The 8,915-nt window shown below is 37.8% G+C and overlaps 1 long non-coding RNA gene across 1 annotated transcript; it reads right to left on the minus strand.

Annotated features, from left to right (window-relative positions):
• Window positions 1–4,770: 4,770 nt before the first annotated feature.
• Window positions 4,771–7,802, minus strand: LOC108526204 (uncharacterized). Its single transcript, XR_001884460.1, has 2 exons — window positions 7,242–7,802; window positions 4,771–7,190 (listed from the first exon to the last, which is right to left on the minus strand). It is a non-coding gene; the product is annotated as an uncharacterized LOC108526204 (long non-coding RNA).
• Window positions 7,803–8,915: the final 1,113 nt, after the last annotated feature.

The following is an 8,915-nucleotide window of genomic DNA, read 5'->3' on the forward strand; positions in this document are numbered from 1 at the left end:
TTTTCCTTAAAAATTAAAAAACTAAATACATTAAGATAAACATCAAGATATTTTATCATCTTTTAATAGATCAAACAATTTAATAAAGATTAACTCCAGATAATTACTTTTTCATGCTAAAAGAGTCTTTAGAAGACATCTAACTCAAGCCTGCATTTTCAAGTAAGAAGTTCAGGGCTTACTGGTTACAGGATTTCTTTAAGGTTTCTAGGCAATGGCAAAACCAGGATTAAAACTCAGGACTTCTGACTTTGAGTCCACAGTTTCTTTATTTTTTCCTGATTTCTCTTACCCATTCTACTCCTTGTTATATTTACAAGAGTAATTCTTAGCTATTCGTGATCTTTCTTCAATCTGACTTAGATTTTAGAGTATTAATGAAACACTCATTCAACTCACACTAATATGTTGAACTTGGAATCAAGATCTGTCAGTGAGTATTTAGGGATTCCGTGGAGCTTGGCACTGCAGAGTCTTGCATTTAGCTTTGCTCCTCTGGCACTGACTATTCCGCCACAGCCATAAGGCGTTTATTTTCTGCTAAGTTAATAAAAGTAAAAATGGGAAAATGCTCCTCTTTCCGGGGGCTCCTCTAGCCCTCACTTTCTTTCCTGTTCACATAAGAACAGAATAGATACATTTCCTACACATTCACAAAAGTATATATCCTTCTTGCCCATTCATTAAATATCCAGAATAAAAGGTTTTTATGGCCAGATGCTATCTATTGTTTATTTTAAAAAGTTTACATTAACTTATAATCAAGTCTCCATAATTCCAATCCACAAACTTGATTCAGAGACAACAGTTCCTTGTTTTAAATCTAGTTATATATCCAAGCTTAGCCAATCATAACCTCCATGGACAACATTAATTCTTAATATAATAACTAATAACAGTAAGTTACAAAGTATGAACAACTGGAGACAAGGATGATATATAAATCACAGGAGTGCAAGCAGTTCAGTTTAGGTAGAGAAAGAGACAGAGGTTCTGGCTGGATTCCTTGGGAAGCAGAGGCAGAAGACGAGAGAGACTAAGAGTAGAACTCTACTAATTTTTGACCAGCCTAGAAGTACTGAACTACCCTGAGCAACAATGGTCAGAAGGACACCCGTCCTGCAGCCCCACCTCTACATTATTTGTACGTGCTGATTATCTAATCCATTCTCTGGATGATTATTTTCATAAATGTCTTTCTCCCTCCTCATGCTCAACACCTCTCCTATTGTCACTCTCACCCAATGGCTCTGCTTTCTACTTTGCTCAAAAAAAAAAAAAAAAAAAAAGAAGAAGAATAAAAATAAACTGAAGCAATCAGAAGACACTCTAACAAGCTCTCATCATTATATTTGCACCTAATAACTACCTTCACTCTGTTTTCCTTTGTTATAGATAAACTGTCTGCATTCTTACCCAAGGGCAACTCCTCAATCATTCACTATGTTGCCTTAGGTTATGGTTAACCTATTCAAGGAACCAGCTCCCCAAATCTCTCTTTCTCTTGTAACATCAATTTCCCCACTTCTATATTTTGCCATTTCCATCAGCATACAAGTGTACTGTTACTTCTATCATATGAAACTTTCTCGGCTCACTGCAACCTCTCTCTCCCAAGTTCAAGTGATTATCTTGCCTCAGGCTCCTGAGTAGCTGGAATTACAGGTGTGCACCACCAGGATCAGCTAATTTTGTATTTGTAGTAGAGACAGGGTTTTACCACGTTGGCCAAGCTCATCTCAAACTCCTGACCTCTGGTGATCCACCCTCCTTGGCCTCCCAAAGTTCTAGGATCACAGGCGTGAGTCACCTTGCCCAGCTGAAACTAATTTTTTAAATGAAACACAATCATTTATCTGTTCCTTGTACCTTCATGTCCTCCCTTTCTCCTACTCTTGTCACTCTACTGAACCGTGGCTAGATCAAAGTCTTCAGTGACCTAGATATTGCTAAACCACTGGCAAATTCTTAGTTTTCACCTTATTTGACTACCTAGAAACATTTAAAAAGGCTCATTACTTGGCTTTCAAGACAGACTCCTTATTTTCTTCCTCCCCTACTGGTTACTCCTATTCAGTTTCCTGTGTAAGCCCTTCCTCTTCTCCTAGACATTTTAATGCCCAAGTGCCCCACAGCCCAGTCCTTTAGCCACTCTTCTAACTACCTTCACTGCATTGGTCATTTTATCCTGACTCACAATTTTCAACATCACCCAGTCATAGACAACCTTCAAATTTCTATCTGCAGCTCACAATTCTCCCGTGAATGCCACATCCATATACCTGAAGGTCTAAAATGACACCTACACGTTGGATGAACATATCCAAAAAACATTTTCTTCTCTCCCAAATGCTGCTCCCCTTTCTCATCTCTGTTAATAAAATTACCATCACTCCGGTGCTCACATATAAAACCGTGGACTTATCCTTGACTCCTCTCTGTTATTCACACCCTACATCCAATCTGATAACAAATTCTGGTTACTCTACCTTCAAATAATCATAGGGTCTGGCCTCTTCCTAACATCCTCACTGTTACTATCTTGGAATAAGCACTAACTTCTATTAACTGGATTAGCACACCATTTTCCAAAATGGTTTTCCTGCTTTTCACCATTTACCCACTCCAGCCTGTTCTCAGCAACACAACCAGAGTGATCAGTTTAAAGTGTAATATCATGTCACTCTTCTGCTTAAACCAGTGCAATAAATACCTCCCCCCTCAAATTCTTACAATTGCCTACAAAGTCCTATATTTCTGGCCCCACCATTACCCCTCTGATCTCCTCTGCTAATTCTCTTCCCTTTGATCTTTATTCTTCAGTCACAATGGATTTCCTGGTGTTCTTGAAATAAATGAGGATGTTTTTTATCTCAGGGCCTTTGCACTTGTTTTATATCCTACAACCAATCTGTTAACAAATCCTTATGACTCTACCTTCAGTTAACTCCAGAATCCTCACTGCAGCCATTAACCCTCTGGTTATTCCCTAGCCACCTTAAGTTGCTTTATTTTTCTTCATAGTACTTATAATCTTCTTAAATACCATGCAACTTAATCATTTATTAAGTTTCATTGTCTATCTCCCCATACCAGAATAGAAGCTCCATAAAGGCACAAATATTTGCTGATTTGTTCACTGATTTATCCCCACTGCTTGGGCTATACCTGAAACATAGTACATAATTAATAATCTTCAAAAAGATAAAATTGGAACAATAAAACCTTTAAAAAAATGGTTTGTGCATTAAGAAATTTAGAAATATAACTCTGTCAATATTTGGAAAACTTGTATTTAATGCACAAAATACCATTTTTGCATGTAAGTGTTCTTTGTCACCTTCCTCTAGATGTTAAAACACAAGGAAATTCACAAAACAATGACTGATAGAGTTAATGCCCATCGTTTTTACTTCTCTCTAATATTAAACCAACAGACCAATTCCATGTAGAGTTTCATTTGCAACTTCCTGGGAAATCAAAATAAAGATTAGTGCTTTGAGCTAGCATCATAGAACCTGTTTTTGCATTTGTTTTCTACAAATGCAAAAAAAAAAAAAAAAACCTGGTAATGTGGTTGCTATTATAAGCTCTCTGTATTGTTGGTACTAAGAACATCCATCTTCCTTCTTTCCCAGAACTATCACAGCCCAGCGCCATGAAAAATTCTTTGTAAGGTGAGTCAGGCTAAAGTAAGATGGTGGGATGGTCCATTTCATCAATGAGGAAGACCGCTTTTAAAGCAGAAGGCTATTGACTTGGTAAGTAAACCTGCCTCTGACCAGGCAGCATCTCCTTGGGTCCCCTGTGTGTAGATGTGTGTCACTAGCTCTCTCAACGTCCCTCTCCCTCTCTTCTCTCTCTCTCTCCCCTCTCTGTTTCTTTGTGTGTGTCTCTGACTCTTTCTCTTGCTGCCTATCTCTGTCTGTCTCTAGCTTTTTCTCTCATTCTGTCTCTGATTCCCCCTCTGTGTCCCCTCTGTTTCTGTCTCTCAGTCTCTCTCTATCATCTCTATTTATATCTCTCTCTTCCTTTCACTCTACCTCCTTTTTCTCTCTCTCTCTCGCTCCCTTTCTCGTGAAAGCGTGCACATACAAACCCATACTCCACCACCATAAGTCAGACATAGTTCTAATTACACATTTCTGAGTGAAATTTGTAGAACCTCAGTTTTACAGGCTTTTATTGATCTTGTGGTTCTCATCAGACCTTTGTGTTAAAGGAGTAACATCTACGTGTACTTAGTGAGAGAATCAAGTATTATATCCTAATACAAATTTTAGAACACATGTCATGTAATGAAAAATATGGTGAGGTAAGTTTTTACTACCTGTGGTGTGTCTTTCTCTAAGCATAGTGGAAGTCTCAGTGACTGTAAATTACTTATTGTTTCACTTATACAACTGCAAAACAATTCAAGGGTGTTTCTCATTTGCCTGGCAAAATGTTTCTCAATTTTCAATTTATTTTACTACCACAGGAAAGTCTGAATGACTCAGTGAATAAATAAATTGCTAACTAAAGAGGTATTGAGGAAGAGAACTGTTTCCTGTTCTACTCACAACCTGCTTGCATTGCTGAGTCAGGCATTTCCTCTTTTGACTTCCACAGAGGTCTCTGCTTCCCGCCTGTACACCTTTGGTGAGCTCAGCATCTCTGGAGTGGACAGATCTCCAGGGGGAGGTGAAGCGGCCAAGGTGTTCTGAATCCTCTGAGTGGATATTTAACATCAAGAGAAGGTAGCTTAAGGAATAACTCAAAAGCAGATCATCAGAATTGTCTTTTTAATTTAGGAGAAAGAGTCAAGTCAGTTTTAAGATGAATGTACTAATTACAAAGCTATATTCCTACCAGACAGCATGCAACAATATAAATCATAATGGAATATAGAATTTCATCTTTTAAAACTAGAAAATAGTAAATTCAGAGAAAAACCAATCTATCAGATTTTAGAAGGCCTTTCTCGTAAAATAAGAACAAAAGTTTTAAATAATTATAGATTACTCAGTAGATAATTTTTAAACCTTTGGACATAAAATACATCATAAAATGATAATAAAAGGCAGTTAATAAATTGGAAATGGTATTTCAGTACCAATGACATGAAAGGGTTACTGTAGCCTAATATATAAACATGTTTTATAAATCAACATAAAGAGTCTACTAGAAAAATAGGCAAACGACATAAATAGCATTTTACCAAAGAACTAAGTATAATAAATATATAAATAACATATAAATGTTCAGTAATTATCTGAAACGTCAAATTCACTGATAATGACAAAAATGAATATTAAAAATAATTTGCAATAATATATTTCTAGTAACCTAGGTTATAACACAGCACACATTAATTTCCAAATCTCAGTATTTTAGCAGAAGAAAACTGAGTTCTCCTTTGTAGTACAAGTTGATCACAGGTTGGAGAAGGGCTCTGTTTCCCAAAGTTACTTAGGGATCCAGATGGAGGAACTTATAGCTATTCCATCTGGGACCTGTGCCCTTCTTAGCCAATGAGGATGAGAAGAAGTCTGAGAATTACATATAATCTTTCCTCTGCCTTGGCTTAGAAGGCATATCACTTCTGCTCACAATTATTTCGGCTGGTATTAGTTATATGTGTTTTCAATTCCAGCATTACTCTCCTTGCCAGTCTCTCAAATAGGCAAAGGAAATAAAGAAGAAAAAGGAAGGAAAAGCAAGCAAGCAAGAAAGAAAGGAGGGAGGGAGGGAAGGAAGGAAGGAAGGAAGGGCTGATGAAGATATTTCTTGTCAAGAAAGCAGGTGAGTAAAGAGAAAGAGACATGAAGGTGGATGATACTGTTTGGCCCTGTGTCCCCACCCAAATCTCACCCAGAATTATGATAATGCCCATGTGTCAAGGCCAGAGACAAGTGGAGATAATGGCATCATGGGGGCGGTTTCCCCCATACTATTCTCATGATGTTGAACACGTCTCACAAGATCTGATGGTTTTATAAACAGGAGTTCCCCCAGTACAGGCTGTCTTGCCTGCCGCCATGTAAGACCTCCCTTAGCTCTTCCTTTGTCTTCTGCCATGATTGTGAAGCCTCCCCAGCCATGTGGAACTGTGAGTCCATTAAACCTCTTTCCTTTATAAATTCCCCAGTCTTGGGTATGTCTTTGTTAGCAACGTGAGAACAGAACAATACAGTGGATGACGCACTTGGAATTCTCCCAGGTATTTAGCTGGGGGATAAACAATGGTAAGACATAGGTTGGGGAACTAAAGAGAGGACACTTGATAAAGGTCCTTAAAGAGTGACCTTTGTCAGTATGAAGATAATGGTGATTACCGAAGGATGCTGCAATCACATGTGCATTTCGATAGATTTATCTGGCTACTGCAAACAAAACGGAAAAACTGGGGACTAGGAAATGAAAGAAGATGCTATTGCAGGGAGCAATAAAACCATAAATTAAAACTTAAGAATGTCAACTTCACAACACATTTGGTAATATCTGTTATGTTAACTTAGGAGAGGGAAGTCATATTCCTATGTACACATCTTATAAAAATTTAGTCTTATAAAGCAACTTAATCAACTATATGACAAAATTCAAAGTTAATATCACAGCTGGGTCAAGAAGATCCAAAATATTTTTTCCTGGCTATTCATAGCATCAATAACTTATCCCAGCACATGACTTTTGTTGTTTTTGTTTTTGGATACTGTGGCCTCTTTCCAGTTACTCTGATGAGATGGATTCCTGCAAGCTGCAGCCTTCAGTAAGCTGGTGACCATCAACAGTATGCCTTCTCTCTTTCAAAGGCCCACAGGGTTCATGCAAACCTTTTCTGATTTCATGAAGGGAGTAGGATTCTTAGTGTTGAATTCCTGAAGTAAGTTATTTTTTCCTTCTTTTATGCGGTCTTTCAATTATCTCCATAGAGTTACTTCAAAGCCTATTTGTTGCCTTTTGCCTTTCCTCCTCTATCATTCCTTCAACTGAGAGACAGCACCATGTAGAAGTTAACAGCACAGAATGAAACCTGACTGCCAGTATTTAAATACTAGTGCCATTGTCTCATTGGTCCATGACCTTGAGCAAGTTGCTTAACCCCGCTATATATTAGTTTCTTCTAAAATAAGGATTAATAACAATATCCTAATAAGTGGCAAAACTAGTCCTGTTCTTTACCCCTTCCTGGATGCATACACTTGACACTTTGTGTATTTTTTCCATCTAGAAGCAAAGTCTATTCCCCACCTCTTGACCTAGGTGTTTTCACTTGATCTGTCCAATAGTATATGTGGGAAGTAACAGGGTGCAGTCCAAGCCTAGGCTTTAAGAAGCATTGCCTGCTTCCGCTCTCTCTCTCTCTGTTAGAACCTTTTTATGGCAATGGAAATAAGTCCAGGCTAGCATTTTGAAAATGAGAGACCATCTAGAGAACAGCCAAGCAGTCCTAACTGAGGCCATCCTATACTCCCAGCACCCATTCAACAAGGCAGCTGACTGTACATAGTTGAGTGGGCCAAATCAATGTCTTTTGAACTTGGCCAAGATCAGCAGAAACAGTGGCTTGTGAGAAAGAATAAAAAGATCTATTGTTGTAATTATGTTTTTACAGTTTTATGTTTTGGGGTAGTTTGCTATATAGCATTATTGTGGCAATACATAACTGATACACTATTTCACAGGGTTGAGGCTTAAATGAGTTTGCACATGTCAAGTTCTTAGAAGAATAGTTGGTATTTATTAGATTTTACTTAAATGTTTGTTTTTATTACTATTTTTGTACTACTACTAATAATAGAATAGAAATGGGATTTAGATTGGAAATACAGATCTGAGAACAAGCCTAAATGTGGCCACAGAAAACATGACAATGGATGGGAGCTAGGAGAAAACATTTAAAGAGCCAATTTCATCTGATTTTTTTTAATGATCAGTAGGATTTACATATATATACACACACACTTTAAGTTCTGGGATGCATGTGCAGAATATGCAGGTTTGTTACATAGGTATATAACAATACCTCTGGTGCCATGGTGGTTTGCTGCACCCATCAACCCATCATATACATTACACATTTCTCTTAACACTATCCCTCCCCTGTCCCTCCACCCCCTGACAGGCCCTGGTGTGTGATGTTTCCCTCTCTGTGTCCATGTGTTCTCATTGTTCAACTCCCACTTATGAGTGAGAACATGTGGTGTTTGGTTTTCTGTTCCTGTCTTAGTTTGCTGAGAATGATGGTTTCCAGCTTCATCCCTGTCCTTTCAAAGGACATGAACTTATCCTTTTTTATGCCTGCATAGTATTCAATAGTGTATATGTGCCACATTTTCTTTATCCAGTCTATCATTGATGGACATTTGGGTTGGTTCCAAGTCATTGCTATTGTGAATAGTGCTGTAATAAACATACATGTGCATCCATCTTTAAAGCAGAATGATTAATACTCCTTTGGGTATATACCCAGTAATGGTATTGCTGGGTAAAATGATATCCGTGGTTCTAGATCCTTGAGGAATTATCACACTGTCTTCCACAGTGGTTGAACTAATTTACACTCCCACCCACAGTGTAAAAGCATTCCTATTTCTCCACATCCTCTCCAGCATCTGTTGTTTCCTGACTTTTTAATGATCCCCATTCTAACTGGTGTAAGATGGTATCTCTTTGTGGGTTTGATTTACATTTCTCTAATGACCAGTGATGATGAGCTTTTATTTCATGTTTGTTGACCACATAAATGTCTTCTTTGAAGTGTCTGTTCATACCCTTCACCCACTTTTTGATAGGGTTGTTTGCTTTTTTCTTGTACATTTGTTTAAGTTCCTTGTAGATTCTGGATATTAGCCCTTTATCAGATGTATAGATTGCAAAATTTTCCCCCATTCTGTAGGATGCCTGTTCACGCTGATGATAAATTTTTTTTT

Source organism: Rhinopithecus bieti, unplaced genomic scaffold, assembly GCF_001698545.2.
Source record: "Rhinopithecus bieti isolate Rb0 unplaced genomic scaffold, ASM169854v2 scaffold_2735, whole genome shotgun sequence".
Taxonomy (NCBI): Eukaryota; Metazoa; Chordata; class Mammalia; order Primates; family Cercopithecidae; genus Rhinopithecus; species Rhinopithecus bieti.